The 18,428-nt window shown below is 34.3% G+C and overlaps 1 protein-coding gene across 10 annotated transcripts in view; it reads left to right on the top strand.

Annotated features, from left to right (window-relative positions):
* The window catches only part of LOC106873250 (5-hydroxytryptamine receptor), a 538,573-nt gene that overhangs the window by 160,397 nt on the left and 359,748 nt on the right, over nt 1-18,428 (top strand). For 4 of the 10 annotated variants that reach the window (XM_089357605.1, XM_089357600.1, XM_089357604.1 and 1 more), the window contains exon 2: nt 7,781-7,938. The exons of the other annotated variants lie outside the window; for them this stretch is intronic. The gene's annotated coding sequence lies outside the window, so the exon portion shown is untranslated. The remainder of the gene's footprint in view (nt 1-7,780; nt 7,939-18,428) is intronic. 10 annotated transcript variants of the gene reach the window in all.

Genomic DNA, 18,428 nt, shown 5'->3' on the forward strand with positions numbered 1-18,428 from the left:
AATAATAATAATAATAATAATAACGTCGAAAAATACCTTAGGAATGAAAACCTAGGTTCGAAATTTCCCCCAAGACATCTAATAAAGGCTGGACGGTATATCAGGCGAAACGTTGTGTTAATAACAAACAAGATGAGGACAAATATCCGTCAAATGTAAATAATGTACTTTATAGTGTGTGTCTCTCAAATCTAGGATTAGAATTACATAAATCTGAATAAGAACTGATAATAACTCTATAGGTTAACATACAGAGTCGTTAAACTTTGTCGCATTGATACTTTATTTCCTACCACTTAGGTATTTAATATTTTGGAGTCCTTCAATGTTTCTGTTACCTTTAAGTTAAATATAAAATAGATCCAATAGCAATTAGCCGAAGTGTTTATTTCAATATCATAAGAAATGTGATTAAGGGTTTAACGAAACAATACACCAATGAAATCCATACTGTTGTAGTAGAATTTAGTAGATTGTCAGACACGTTATGAATACAAAAATGAAATATCAATTAGTTTCGGGAATATAAATTGATTTCATCAAAGATAGACCAAGATAATGTATAATTAATTCTGTAATCCTAAGTCGTATATATATCTAGCTAGCGCCATTGAGTTTCTATATTTTAACTATGTGCTAGCTAGATATATACACGACTTAAAATTACAGAATATTAAATATACATTATCTTGGTCTATTATGGATGAGCTCCACCAGACAATACTATTAAGGGCAGATGTAGAATGTGCATAAAAGAATCAGACATTATCCTTCGCATGTATAATTCCACTGTTTTAAATAGGTTTTCTGACGCTATTCATTCGTGCAACCATAGATACTACACAACTTTCATGAAACGATTTAAACCTGAATCCATTTAGCAATAACCCTAGTAATTTCTGTTGCACAACTGAACATCATACTGCATATAACAATATATCGCCAATACAAACATAAATTAAAAAAAAAAGACAGTAAACAATCTAATTTTACTCCCATCAACCCTTATAAAGACTTCTATTATTTGCATATCCAATCTTCTATAAGACCATCTAATTATCTCATACCTTGGGAAAGAACTGAACGCATATCTAGCGTAAACATCATCTTCCCTGATGAAGGAGACATTCTCTGAAAAAGAATCTTAAGATTCATTTGTTATTTGGACGAATGAACCCTAGAAACGATCGCTGAAATAATTTATTTTCTTCTAACATGTAACCCAAACTCTTTTTAATGACTTTTATTTTCTCTATACCATATTTTAATATAGAAAAAAAAGTTTTTATCTATATTCCATTATAATTATGTTTATATATCCATATGTCCATGTATATTTTTAGTATTCATACATTTTTATATTCTTATATTTTTATATCTCTAATATATCAATATATGTTTCAGCTTGGAAAATTCTTATTTTCAACTTAATTACACCCGTATATATATTTGTTAAGTGTAGTTTGCTTGATTTGAACTTTTTCTATTCAATCTATTATTTATGTATCGTCGTTGCATGCTCTAATGAGGAGTAGATAGACAGCCGACAACTGATGAAGGGTCTTTTCTCTGTGTTTACTTGTCCTGTTTTCCATTTTTTTCTCATTGTTTACGTATTTAACTCGTTTGTTTATGTATTTCATGTTATTTGCACCGTTGAAGATGTCCTGCACCTATATATGCACGTATATATATATATATATATATATATATATATATATATATATATATATATATATATATATATATATATATATATATATACATATATATACACATATATATGATATTATTTACTATATATATATATATATATATATATATATCTTCTCTTCTTCGGCTGTTCGTCATAGGTCGACGTTGGCTTTTCTTGTTCCGTAATGATCTCTAGCAGATTCGCATTCGGTCTACAAGGCCTTCTCTTCATCTAAATCAGCGATAACATCTGTTGCAGGTGAATTTACTTGAGGCAATCGAGAAGTAGTGCCTCTCTGTACTCTCTCTGTTGTTTCTCTTCAATGGCTGAAATGAGCCTTCGGTGCCATTCATTGCGCTGCAGTGCCTTCTCCTCACAAAGTTGGACTCGCACCAGGTTCTTAGTATCCCTGCGGTAGAGGGCCATGCATTCCGTAGCATAGAAGAGGCAAGGAAGCACTGTGGAACTCTACACCATTAACCTCGATTTTCAGGCATCACAATGCCATAGACGCTTCTTCGGAAATCTAAAAGCCTTTGTGACAGATTCTATGCGCCTCTTAATATCGAGGTCAGAAAAGTTCGTAGAAGACCCTGCGCTGTAGAGAGAGGTAAATGCCTCGGTGGACCTAACGGTCTCTCCATATACTGCCACTGGCTTTGGCTCTCTGTGTACAGTTTCTGGCTCGGGCTCTTTTGATCTATTAGAAGATCTTGGTGGGATTGGTAGGGCAACCCAGATATTGAGGTGTTGATCTTGGGACCAAACATATCTGCTGTGCAAGAAAACCGGTCCACAAGTGTTGCGCGTGCTCAATGTTGCTGGTGACGAGCGCTGAATCGTCTTCATAGAGCAGCTTCCTGATACATATTTCGTTGATTTAGTTGGATGCAGGAAAACGGACCAAGCTGGAGAGCTTCCCATCTATTCTAGAGTTTATGAACGCCTCTTTGTGCAGACTGGCCCCAAGGGATCAATACATCTGCGAGGTAATGAGAGATGAGTGCACATCCCTGCTTCTAACCATGGTTCATTGCTAGTACTTCACTAAATTATCTGTAATTTTCGTCAATGAGGGCGTGCCTTTTTGTAATACAAATATCTTGAAATTACCGTCTTCTACGATGCTATTTTAGAATGGCAGATCAGTTAAAGTGAAGAGCAGAAAACCACCAGCAGGTAAATATTAAATGTCTCTTTATTATGCTCAACGGCGGGCATGAGTAAGTTTATCTGACAAACGGCTTTCAATGTGCATTTTCCTACTCTGCTCAATCGTATGGCCAAATCTTTAGTGACTATCACTTGTTTCCTAGAATTACATTTTAAAAATCAGGATGCGTTATCAACGATGCATCGTCTACCAAGCTTCAGAATGCGGCATTTTCCTTCACGCGCACACACACACACACACACACACACACACACACACACACACACACACACCACTATGTAAACGTAGCCTTGCAAATTAATCTCATCAAGAATCAACACATCACTACCTGCAGTAAATAATCTCTAACTTTTTGTGACAATCGATTATAATCATTCTCAAGAGTTGTGACCTCCGGGTTAAGAAATTTATATCTACTCTTTTGCCACACATTCCTTGGTTGTAAACATTGACAACAGACATGCTGGCACTTCAACATATACTTTATAAAAGTTCAGCTAAAAAACTATAATATGTATGAAGTAAGGTAGTAGCTACAAAACTGAATTAAAAGTGGACACATGATTTTAGAACAAAATAATATCATAAGACTGATTTGAGAGAGAAAGAGAAAAATCCTTGTTAAAAACTTCATCAATTATTTCACACTGATGGAGATAAAATATGTAGGCAAACATTAGAAAAGTTTGAAATGAGCTTCGACGAAGAAAATGAAATGAGATAAACATGATTATACAGAGAAAAAAGAGAAAAACATTTAATAAATTTTCACAGTTAAAAGTACATAGATTTAATGTACTTCTAAACAGAAATAGTATTTATAGTATTAGCAATCCTGTATGAATGTCTGAATCGAAAATAAACTTCGTTATTTATAATTAATGAATTAAATTGATAATTTAGAATTTTTGGTGGACGCATGGTTGGTATATGCAATTAGATTTATAGTAGCTACGGGTGGAGGAAGAACATTTTAGATGCAATATTTGATCAAATATTATTACATCTTCCAATAATTTCTCCGTCATAACATGGCTGACATCTCTAACAAGTTGACCAGAATTCTAGAGTCTTTCTTTGACACAGATTCATGAATTTTAGGACAATTTTGTACATTAAAAAAATGAGCTACGATATTCCAACTCAAGTCACCCAATCTTTCTTTTGTGCATAACATTATACAATTGGTTTTATCAATTTATTTCTTTATTCTTAAGAGTATGGTTTGATGTAATAGAGATCTGGCTTTTAACTCTTAATAATAGCAGGTAAGTTGCGTAGATAGAAGTTTGGCTGTTTAATATTTCTGACAGTTTAATATGTGGATGTTTATTCAAGTGGAAGTACATAGCCCACCCAAATATTTTCTCCCAATAAAACTTTCTTGAAAGGCGAAAGCAAAATATGTACCTTAACTGAATAGCATCAATCGAAACGTAGGATCCATCAAAATATGAAGCAGCCACAGAAAGATGCAGTAAAAATATATCAGTACTAAAAGTTAAGAAAGTAAATAAAATAAGACATTGATGAATAAAATATTAAGACTAGATGGCATCCGATACATATATACATACATACATATATGCATACATACATATGTACATATATATATGTATGTGAATGTGTGTGTATGTGTGTGTGTGTGTGTGGCTCTTGTAGTTTTATATATCAATATTTTGGATGAATGAAGAGCGGATTACCCAGTGACAACGCGTAAAAGGAAAAAGACAAAAAGGTTATTTTTTAGAATTTTCTGAGGATGCATTCCACTGAATGGAATAGGTTGAGTATTATCTACCGATAATTGTATGAATGCATACGCATACATACATACATACATACCTACATACATGCATGCATACATACATGCATATATATATATATATATATATATATATATATATATATATATATATATATATATATATATATATATAAATATATGTGTGTGTGTGTATCTAAATCTGTGTACATACACATATACATATGTGAATGCATCTCTGTGTGTGTGTGTGCGTGTGTGCGTGCCTGCTCGTGAATGAGTAAATGTGTGTTTATACTCATAAGTGCATGGGAGAGATATACTATAAAATAATGCAGTGAGTGACTGAGAGCTTTGTTAATTTGAGATATATATTCACGTTTTTTACTAATGCTTTCTAAATCAGCATTGTCACTCTCTTACTGTGCATCCAGTCTGAGGTCTTTTCTTTAATGAATGAACATTCCTGGATTGTATTATTACGAGTGAATATACCTACTGGGTATGCAATTTACATAGATAATGACAGGCTTAATTGTCAAGCGATATGAATAGTAAATTCATCTCTATATTCGAAAATTCATATACATTCTTGTATACAACAGTACAACTTCCATACCTCAAATTGTTTCACGCTCGTAACTATAGTCAACAGAATATGATAACCCCGGATAAATAGTGCATACTTTACTAACTTTATTAATTAGTAACAAAACATAAGACGTTCCAGGAAATACGTAATTATTTAATAGTTTGCATATCATTAAACGAGTCTAAATTATAGCGTTAACATGTAACACGATACAGCAGTAACTTTAAACATCGTATCCTTTAAATCACTTCCGCATAATGAATCTCTCCAAGAATGCAAATGTATCTCTTACTCATACGTGATATTTGATGCATATATTCTGCATACAAAATTTTATAGGCTATACGGAACCATGTGCAAATGCGGATGCAGGCTTTCAGCATAAACATCAAAGAGTTATATGAGTAGAATAAGTTCTTCAAACAAATTATTATTAGAAGGTAGGCTTTCAATATATCACTTTGCATAGAAAAGCATATGTACTATCTCTTTCTCGCTCAATGGACTGACGCATTGCTTTCAGAAGATTTAATGTATATTCATATATCACAGTATCACACTACAGACCAGAGTTTCAGAGGCTGTTATACACAACTAATTGCAATGCACCTTCAATTCTGTCCTGATTGCACCATTAATTACCCAAATTGTTTAACAAAGTCGTCTTCTCATCATTGAGCAGCATTTTCCGATCTTTCGGATACCACTCGTCAGATGCTCTGGTCTACCTGTCGTCTGTGAACCTTGCGACATGTTCGGTTCAGGAGAATTTGTGATTTTTGATATTCTGTGATTACGTCATACATTTCGCTCCCTTCTCGAATGATCACATTTGGAATATGCTCTCGAAATGATGTACCTAACATGGATATTTCCACACACAGACTCACATACACACATATGTATGTGTGTGAGTGTGTGTGTGTGATTGAGCATGCGTGTAGCTGTATGGGTGTACATGTGTGTGTGTATATATATATATATATATATATATATATATATATATATATATATATGTACACACACACACACAAACACACACGCATATATATATATATATATATATGTATGTATGTATGTATGTATGTATGTATGTATGCATGTATGGGTAACTAAATCGGAATTTTACAACCTAAAGGCAGAAATACATGCGTCACTAAAGTGAACAAGGGCACTAATGAGCACCAGTATTGCTAGAAATAAGAGTCAAAATAACTCAGTACTCACAAAGCACCATCCCAATGGGCTGACAAGGTACATTGCGAATTAGCCACCCATATTATTTATAATTCTCCCATTTATCGTTCATGAAATCGGCGTATGATTTCACCGAAAAGCTTATAAGCTGACAAGGCGAGATGAGTTTATCTCTCGGCGCAGTGAGAGCTAACACTGATCATTAAGCTGCGTTAACCATCAAAATGCAAAATCGTAGGTGATCTAGCTCTATCTACGTCTGTAAGGAGCTTGTCTCCCTTGTCTACTCATTAACATAGTACTTTGGCTGCTTTTGAATTGTTTTATCTCCTATTTCTAGCAGTTCTGGTGCTGATTAGTGCCCTTGTTCGCTTTAGTGACGTATATATATATATATATATATAAACAATATATGAGTATATGCATATATATGTACATGTATGTATATACGTTCATCTACATGTACATATAGATACATAACTGGGTACATGACGTGGCAAAAGAACAAGGACAAAATGGTAAACAAGGTGCAACAAACAAGCAGGCCATATAGAAACATCCCCTTCATCAGCTGCCACCATTAAAACTCCGGCGTTTCGAATATATATATATATATATATATATATATATATATATACATACTCTTTTACTCTTTTACTAGTTCCAGTCATTTGACTGTGACCATGCTGGAGCACCACCTTTAGTCGAGCAAATCTACCCCAGGACTTATTCTTTGTAAGCCTAGTACTTATTCTATCGGTCTCTTTTGCCGAACCGCTAAGTTACGGGGACGTAAACGCACCAGCATCGGTTGTCAAGCGATGTTGGGGGGACAACCACAGACACTCAAACATACACACACGCACATATATATATATATACGTATATACGATAGGCTTCTGTCAGTTTCCGTCTACCAAATCCACTCACAAGGCTTTGGTCGGCCCGAGGCTATAGTAGAAGACACTTGCCCAAGGTGCCACGCAGTGGGACTGAACCCGGAACCATGTGGTTGGTAAGCAAGCTACTTATATATATATATATATATATATATATATATATATATATATATATATATATATATATATGTGTGTGTGTGTGTGTGTGTGTGTATGTATGTATGTATGTAGGTATGTAATAAAGTATTAATTTGAAAGAGACAAGTTACAATTCCTACGCTGTTATTTCTTAAAAAGAGTTCACCTTTATAATTTTTCATTACATATATTAGGCCATCAAGTATAAAATTTGTAGAAAAGAAAAAAAAAAAAAGTTTGCTAATGTTTTATAAATACAAGGAGTAGTTTTATTCATCAAATGTGCACCTATATTGTCAATACACTTTTGCCATTTCAGCGATATCTTGTCCAACCCGGAACTGTAGAAGCCTGGCAATTTAGAGGCAATAAAATCATGGAAGGCCCGTTTTGCAACATCGTCGGAATAAAATTTTTTTCCTGTCAAAAAATTATCCAAATTCTGGAAGAAGTGGTGATCAGTGGGGACAATATCAGGTGAGTATGGTGGATGACGGAGAACTTACAACTCCTCCTCCTGTAGTTTCGCAATGTAATTTTTGCGATGTGTGGTCTGAGGTTGTCTTGCAATAAAATAGGAGTGGATCTGTTGTCTAATCTAGGCTGGTTTTTGTAAGATTCTGCATTATTTGGTCCAGTTAGCTGCAGTATGCTTCAGCCGTGATCGTTGATCCAGCTTTAATGAAATCATAATGGATCACGCCTGCACCAGACCACCAAGCACACACCATCATCTTCTTTTAATGAATTTTGCTTTTTGGCCTAACTTTTGTTGGCTCGTCTTTATCCAAACGTTGTGCTGAACGTTTCCAGTTGTTGTATTGGATCCATTTCTCATCACATGTTCCAAGTGGATACAAGACGATTCATTTTTGTGACGAGAAAGTAGCGTGATATAGGCTTCCAAACGATGCTGTTTCTGATTTACATTAGCAAAAAACGATTTATAAGTACATTATAAAGCGCAAAATGAGTTAGAATGAAGAAATAGATGTGTCAACTTTCTAACAAAATGATGGCGCAAAATGAGCAGCTGTAAACGTTTACCATATACGTTACTACAAATTTCATATTTGACGACCTTAGATCGCTAACCACTACACACATTTTTTCTCTCTCCTTGTTTCTTTCCATATTCCTTTCTGTGGAAGAGCGTCGGCTCGAAACGTTAAAGATTTTTCAATTCCCGAGCGTTATACTTATACCTCTATTTGTTTTCTACACCACCTGTCTTCGTCTGGTGTTTCTTTGCGAATTCTCCATGTATACACACACACATATATATATATATATATATATATATATATATATATATATATATATATATATATATATATATATATATATATATATATAATATAATATAATATAATATAAATAATATATCAATGTATGCATATATACATACATATATGTACATACCTACATATATATGTATATATGCATGCATATATGGGTACAGAACATAAACATAAAAAAAACGTACACAAAATGAGAAACGAAAACAAAAGCAACATAGAAAACGAAAAAACCCCAGAGAAACGAGATATGGAACATAAAGAACATTTCCTCTTTCTCTCAAAATATATATAGTGTATACATCCCATTACATATTCTTTATATATATTCACACGATCATACACATTCACACACACACACATACACACACACACACACACACACACACACACGCACACATAAACACATTTACAAAAGAGCTACTAATTGTTGTAGATACGTGGTTCGGCTGAAAAGTTCATAGGCTTACCAAGATATTCTCATGGAATGTGACCAGATAAGGTTTATTTTTCAACATAATTCCCTATCCGCTCCGTACATTTCTCCCATGGGTGTTGCAAGGATAGAATCCCACTGGAGAAGAAGCTTTCATTTGTTTGGTAAAAATAATCATAAACAATAGATATGGCTTCATCATCACTGCGCTACTTGTTCTCAACCAAGTTTTTTTTGTTATGTTGGGGAACGGATGATAGTCCGATGGGGCCAAATCAGGAGAAAAGGGAGGGTGATCAACCAGTTCAAAACCACAGTCACGCACAACAGATATTGAAATCAAGGACTCGTGTGCTAACATGCTATGTGTCTCCAAGCAGTGTTTCAGGCTTAGTTCATAACGTTAAATGTATTTAAATATCATGACGCTGGAGAACGTGAGAGACATGAGAAAACTAATAGTAAAAAACCGCCCGGAAGGTTGATGCGAAAATTGGAACGAGAGGAAAGAAAGATAAGCAAACCAATATCTTCGTCCTCTTTGACTGCAGAAACAATCATTGATGTTGATACAGCAGAATATATAACAAAAAAGGAGGCGAACGTCTCCTTTTTTGTCAATCAGGAGCGGGTGGTCTTCCTCACTTTGACAAAACAAATCTGTCCATGTGCTTGTATTTGCTAAAATTTCAGATATGGACTTAGGTAGTATGGCGGAATTCTTGGACCTAAAAAGGATGTGCGATGTCTCAGCTACGCACAACTTGCATTTCTTTACCCATTTGTACATATCATGAATTTTTCCACAATTCTTGATTGTATGTGATGCGCAATTCGCGTTTACATCCCATACATGACTAATCAACTTATTTTTATCAACGGGTCGGAAAGAAGATTGTTGGTTTGCATAACGGCTTTTAAATTTTCCCTCGCATAAATAGATATAATTTTTCTTCTCGGTTATGTTGCCTTGGAGCATTGCTGTAACTTCGACATCATAAATCTATGGGATCAAGTAGATAATACCTGGAACATGTTCCTACCTCGATCGGTATCATAGGCACTATAGCGTCTTTATCAACTATCGACTATAAAAGAAATAAACCACTGTCTCTTTATTTGGTTAAAACAAATACCTTTATATAATCATGCAAGTTTCTTCCTGTTTACAGAAACATATGTTCGTTTTATTAGTTGAGATAATCTTCTATTCTATATTTTAAGATCTTTCAAAATCTAGCATCAAAACTAATTGGATATCGTGAATGAGAGCTATAGATTTTCCACTAGTTTCATTGTCTGAAGACATCAAATATGATTTGTTTGTTTTTCATTTTCACCAATAATTCAAAATGGTGTACAATATAAATTATTACAGTTAATGATATTAGTTTCTATTCAATAACTTCTATTGATTTTTCTAGATATTCACATACATGTTTGCTATATTTTCATCCTTAATTACCGCATTAGATGAAATATTTGCAGTATGTTATTAACAAAACCGAACATCTATTAACTATATGCAAAAAAAAAAAAAATGTTTCAAAATGTTGATATTAACGTTCATAATTTAATATAATATAATGAATTGTTATTTTTAACAGGAATGCTTGTTTTAACACTATCGCATGAAATAAATTGTAGGCTGTGGAAATAATATTTATTCTGTAAATAATAGATGGTTTTGCACATAATTAAAATATGTTTAAATATAAGACAATAACATATACATGCACGCAGATAAACTTACATATATATGCGTACATGTGTGTTCCTCTGTGTGTATGCGTTTTTACGTGTATGTGTGTCTGTGAGAGTGTGAGTATATATGTGAATGTGTGTGTATATGTGTGTATGTATGTGAATGTGTGTGTGTAACAGTTTTGATAACTACTTCTGTACATTCAGACGATTTTATCCTGTTAGTTGACAGGTTGCTAACGACGTTAACATATGTGTGACAATATTACACGTTCAAAATACATTTTAAAATACTTTAATATTGAAATTCTTGAGTTAATTCTACAAAAGAATTTGTCTGAAATTTTGACTAAGTAATATGTATAAACAAAGGTTAGGAACTGTAATGGTAACTGCAGTGGCCGCAAAGTATGCAAGGTAGAAGTATATGAAAGATCCAGGTAGAAACATGAAAAATATTTTCATAATAAGCTGAAGTAGACTTGGAAAAGATATCTACACTGTTTCGTCCTATGAGAAGAAGGTTTGGTTAGAATTTATGAATTTAAATTTCTCGTACATATTATTATTAGGAATTACAAAGAGAAATTAATTTTGTTAGATATATGAGTCATAAAACAATAGCAAAAATGTATTATACACGGACAGACTGGAGACATTATTTATTTTTTTCACATCATGCAGCACACAAAGAGAAACAACGAGTGTCAATATCCCGTACGATATAGATAAAAGATTATGCCACATTCTGTCAAATCCGAACACGTGAAAGGAAAGAACAAAAGTAAAATAATCCGGATTCGAAGACGGTACCCATCATCGTCATTACTTAGCAATGCGAAGCGCAGAGACAATCGATGTTAGTGATTTAAGAAATGGAATCCTAGCAGAAACAAATGTTTCAGCGTGCATCCAACTCCGTTGACTCTTAAATATTAAAGTGTATACAGTAATTAATCAAACCTTATAACTCATAAAACCTGAATATATAAAATAAATAAGTTCTTATGACTTTCTCAACACTTAAGTTATGTCATAATATACTGTGCGTGTGGTGAGAATTATATTGGCCAGACACGGCAGATTCCTACACTAAGAATAACGGTTCGTCGACAACAAATACATAATCCGAGCACTAGAAAACTTTGACTCAGTGAGAATTTAAATAGCATATGATATGAGCAACCAAATTTTTTCCATTATATCAATGGGCAGAAAATATGACACAATAACAAAGAATAAATAGGGAAATATTTATTTCGTAATATATAACTGAAGTTTAAATGGTAAATGAGATACTGATATTTATTTTTTAATATATCTATTAACATTCATACAAAATATTTACCCGCACATTTTCCAATAACTAATATATAAAAATTTACATACCTACTCAATGTGGATCTATAAAACCAAAATGTTCTATAAATACAAGATATTACCTCACGTATTACCTAGAGTGTCTAAGACTAGGCAACCCCCAAAAGAAACCCTATATATTAACTGAGGAATAATAACCCACCATTAAACACGTAGATTGAAATGAATATTTTTTTATGAGAAGTGAAACGGGTTTGTAATAATGTACGTGGGAATATTTAATTATGTAATTTTGTAATTATGTACATTGGAGTATCTAGTGTGAATTTTGAAATAATTTAAATGTGAAAATATACATTGAAATTAATTAACTGTAGTATGAAAGGAATAGTGCATTTTCTTTTTCATTATTACTTTTCAATATACGCACAAACACAAACATATATGAATTCCTTTACAGAATAATTAACTGCTACATACATACATACATACATACATACATATATACATACATACATACATACATACATGTATTTAATTAGATACAGAGTTACATACGTAGAGAAGAAAACCTTTAAAATATTCAGCCGATGGACATTTGTGTATTAGCATATATATATATATATATGTTTGTTAGTGTATGTGTGTGTGTGTGTGTGTGTGTGTGTGTGTGTGTGTGTGTGTGTGTGTGTGCGTGCGCGTGCGTGCGTGCGTGTGTGTGTTTACAGAACAAAATTACAAGAAGTAAAAAATATGTGGTCGGTATTCTGGAATCGGGTAGGGCTTCTACGGATTGTATTATTGCTAACGGATGGGTTGATGTGGAGTTCAGTGGATTATATCATAAGGTCGACTGTCAGAGCATAACCCTGAACTCCACCCAGATTCAATAATACCAATCATAATGTAACCAGCATGATTACATATAACAGCTGTGACAACCCTTCTTAGCCCAAGACGGTGCTGATAAAACCTACGGTACTTCTTAACAGGTAAGTAGCCATACGTCCTCCATCATGACAATGCCTCAGATATAATCCTTTCTTGTAGGCACTAATTTTTTTCATCGTTTACCCATTGCGTCTAGTCTATATATTTTCCCTAATTACAATTCATCCTTACATTACAACTTAACCATGATAGAAGCATATCCCTTATACTTATACCTCTCCCTATATATATAACGTCTGTCGTCAACACGCTCGGCAACAGCGCCACTCTACTCATTCCAATCCTTCCCACTCAAAGCAACGAGGTTCCAGCAGTTGAAATTCTGTGTTAGGGCTATTAAACTCTCATTAAGAATATACTCGGACATTATTTTTTGTTTTAGATATAGTGTGGTGTAGAACGCCACCATAAACTTCTCATTACTATTTAAGACGTCAAGGCGATGAACTGGTAGGGGCGTTGGTGCTATTTCTACGGGTAATTCATCTTTCAAGTTCAAATACCACGTAGTTTAACTTTCACTGTCATCCTTTGGAGGTCGATTAAACATAGTACCAATCATGTACTGGGCTCAATGCCATCGATTTCCCCTACCTCAAAGTCGCTGGCCTTGTGTCCAGATTAGTAAGAATTATTTTTCATGCGTTCGATATTAGTAGAATTGTCTGCTATTTGTAGCAGATCGTATGACGCCTAAATTCTTTATTTGCTTTTGACACCCAGAAATCTAGTTTTTACTTAACTACATCGAAACAGGCAACACTACATATCGGTAAAAAGCAAACTGCTCTGATCTTAAATAAAGTACTTGAAGAACACAGCATTGTGAAAATTAATATATATTAATATTACTTTAAGAAACTCTTCGTGTTCTATCTTTCATATATATCACACAGCCAACAGCAAAATCAATCCTTGTTAATAAGACCTTTATAGATCATCTATGATTATAATTACTATTTCGGTTACAGATGAATTTGCAAGCTAATAATATTTAATATCAAAAATTATTGTACGAGCAGTCTAAAACTTGTAATTGAAGGAAGATTAATTTCTTTGGTTTGAAGGTAACAACTTGATGTGCATAGATACTGTAATAATATATACTGAGGAAATGGGAAGGGGGAAGGATCGGAAGGGAAACGTACATTGTGTAATGATGCGATTAATATTATAGATATGGGCAATTGCCAACACACATACATTAAAATATATACATCGATATACACATACAAATCCACACAGGATAATTACATATCTATATATATGTGTGTGTGCCTACATGTGTGCCTTTATACATAAGTATGTACATATGATATACACCACTTTTTAAATGCATCACCACAGATTCCTATAGAAACTAGAGCCGAGCCAGCACTGAAAGTTACAATGTTTCGTATACGAATACGTCTATACAAACAAAGCGATTGAAGGTACAAAAAATTGTAATGGGTGCATACGCTTATTTCCTTCTTCAACACCACATCCAACCCATTAACCATTTTCGAACTTATTACTTGAATTTCCAACAAACCGTACGGTGTAACACAATTGGATATACCAATTTACAAATTAAACACATTCCTGACAACTTGTACATACATATTAATTACTGGTATAGACACCCTATTCCGTTATGCAACCGTAATATATTATCAAGTATATAAAAGGCTACCCCCGTGTTAGCATTGCTATTCAATGACTTTTCAAAGTAACCTCTATAGATTCTCTTTACACCACATCCAACCCATTAACCTTCGACAAATTCATTGGTTAAATAACCATCAAATTTAGCGTGTAACAGAATTGTATATAACAATTTTACGTATTAAGCACATTCCTGACAAATGGTACGTGCATATTAATTGCTGATAGAGACATATAAAGAGATAATTTAAGTACACGCATAGACACGCGCTCATATATATTGCTTACAATAGAATGCAACGATAATGGGGAGGATATAATTTATGGGATATTTGTTCAGGTTTTCTGCGTTCTTACATCATTTCCTGTAATAGTGGGCCTTGCCGTGAATCGGTTCAATGATCCGGTATTGAACAAATGATTAGAATGTCGAAATGGATTTGTGCAATTTAAGTGCAAATAACCGCTCCTGACAATAATATATATATATTCTGCTTTTTCTTTTCTTTTTTATTTGTCTCAGTCATTTGACTTCGGCCATGCTGGAGCACCGCTTTTAGTCGAACAAATCGAACACAGGACTTATTTTTTGTAAGCCTAGTACTTATTCTATCGGTCTTTTTTGCGGAAGCGCTAAGTTTCAGGGACGTAGACACGCCACCATCAGTTGTCAAGCGATGGTGGGGGACAAAACATACACACACACATGCACACACACGCACACACACACACACATACGCACACGCACACACACATATATATGCGACTGACTTCTTTCAGTTTCCGTCTACCACATCCACCCACAAGGTTTGGTCGGCCCTAGGCTATAGTAGAAAACACTTGCCCAAGGTGCCACGCAGTGGAACTGAACCCGAAACCATGTGGTTGGTAAGCAAACTATTTAGCACACAGCCACTCCTGCGCCTATGACATCACTGATTTTGGTGCAAAAGGCTTTATGATAAATTTGTGTATATATAACAGGGCCAAATTTCTCAATGTTGGTTATGCTTGATAGCTTCTATACAAATACTGTCACATGGTCCAAAACAATTATTAATCAACCAACATGACACGTTCTCTTGCGTTTATAAATTAAGATGTTTCGATTTTACCACATATCTATATACAGCAAGACGAATCCTTTTATTACTCTTTTACACACTACTATCACTGAAAATTAGAAGAGATATGGCATAAGTTATTTAATTAAATTAGCATAATTACTTTATCACTATTTTCTTTTTTTCTTCTATCTTTACTCATCATACAAGACTTAATTCCCATAGCAACCACGGACTGTATTTTTACTCTTCATCTAGACAATTATTTATATATTACTTATTCAAGGTAAACACTAGTTAAATAAGATTTATTTGATTTCTTTACTTAAGCTATTCATTTTCACCAGTTTTTCTTCATTCTTGTTTTATTTTATTTTACTCGTTATACTGCAATTTAATTCGAATATAGTGATAACTTAATGTTATTCACTCTCACTGAACTTATACTTTCAAAGCTATTTTTATATTTTTGTAGCTGATACCATTATAACTCGTTGAAGTTAACGGCTGATCTCTTTACACGTCTACCGTATAGCTTCCTTTCTATTAATTAGAATAACTCGTTCCACACCATTCCCTATGTTGGAATCATTATGCTTAACTACTATTGCCTGAAGACATTATCTCCTTTGCTTACGACCCTCAACATCTACCACTTTTCCTTTGGAGATTTCTGAAGATGAGCAACTTCCTGGAAATATCTAAGGATGGGACATCCTGGAAAGTTCCGAGGATGGCGCTTTATCGACAGTTCCAAGGATTTCCTGGAAAGATCCAAGGAAGAGCTACTTGCTGGAAAGTTCCGAGGATTCCTGGGAAGTTGCGAGGATACCTTGGAAGTCCTGAGTGTTTTCAGGAAAGTTCCGAGGGTGAGTTACGTCCTTGAAGGTTCCGGGGATGTGACTTCCTGGAAAACACCGATGAAAGGTCCAAGGCTGCTACTTCCTGGAATGTTCTGAGGAATTCCTGGACATTTCCAAGGACATCCTGGAAAGCCCTCGGGCGTCGGAAATTTCCTGGAAAGTTCCGAGGACTTCCTAAAAAACAGAGAAAGGTTCATCCAGGGAAGTTCCGATGATTTCCTGGAAAGTTCCGAGGATTTCATGGAAAGTTCTAAGGATTGGAATTCCTGGAAAGTTCCGAAGATTTCCTGGGAGGTTCGAATGTCTTCTTGGAAAGACCGGAGGAAGGTAGTTTCTGGGAAGTTCCGAGGATTTCCTGGATGGTTCCGATGATTTCCTGGAATCTTCCGAGGATGCCCTGGAAAGATCTGAGGATCAGCTACTTCATGGAAAGATCCGAGGATCAGCTACTTCATGGAAATTTCCGATGATTGGTCTTCCTGGACAATTCTGAGGATTTCCTGGAATGTTCCGGGGATGTGACTTCCTTGAAAGTCCCGAGGACTTTCTGGGAAGTTCCAAAGCGGAAGAGGAATTACTTCCTGTAAAATTTCAAGTAAGGGCAGGATGGGGTAGAATTACTTCCTGGAAAGTTCCGGGGGAGGGGAGGAATGGGAGGAATTACTTCCTGGAAAGGTCCAAGGAGGGGGAGAAATAACTTGCTGCTGCGGAATTTGGATGCTCCAATAATGTGCATGATAATCAAAATTTATACTCCCGAGTTTGACAAGCAACCACGTTGAGTGGACCGTCCGCCGGTCAACATCCCCTTCCCTAGAATTGCTTGACTTCTGCCAAATTTTGAAAGAAATATTAAATAATAGAAATTCCTCGTTTGTATATCGCATCACCTTCTATTTAATCAATTCTATTATGAGCACTAATCTTTCTCCTTTTATGCTAACTCTATCTGTATTTCTCTTTTACAACCTTCCTCGCTCTCGATACGACATAAATCATAGCTAGACAATTCAACCAACCTACCAACTCACCCACCCACCAATCTACCAACATTTATGTCGGTTATTATCATATGGAGATTATAAGTTGTTAAAATCCATGGCCTAACGCACGGGAAATATATGCAAATCTTGTATGGAAATTGAATATATGATATAACCTTCTGGATACATATACGTAATAAATATTTTCCAATTTAATTTCTTCTTAATGAGTATTTAATATCCACCAAGTGGATTTATGCAATGAACAGAAACAATAGAGTGAAGAAGAAATCAATACTTCACAGTTTTGAATCTACCAGTTCTCTACTGTAGAAGCAATCAAATAGAATACTCAGATGTATATATTGTAAAATATGCAAACACATTTTCATGGATTTCCAATAATTAATAAGCCAATATATTTGTAAGGTACCAAGGTTACTCTAATTGCTTTGAAATGTAACTTCCATGTTAGTGCGTCGACTACTGTAAGATAGTACATATTCATTGATTTCTAAGAAAGAGCATCAATCTAAAACAAAAGCAAAAACACAACTATAGGGATCGCTGAAACTGAGTGTATATATATATATATATATATATATATATATATATATATATATATATATATATATATATATATATATATATATATATATATATATATATATTTGTGCGTTCAGTTGACAATCATATGTCCA

The sequence above is a fragment of the Octopus bimaculoides genome, chromosome 9 (genome assembly GCF_046866305.1).
Source record: "Octopus bimaculoides isolate indiv1 chromosome 9, ASM4686630v1, whole genome shotgun sequence".
In the NCBI taxonomy this organism is placed as follows: domain Eukaryota; kingdom Metazoa; phylum Mollusca; class Cephalopoda; order Octopoda; family Octopodidae; genus Octopus; species Octopus bimaculoides.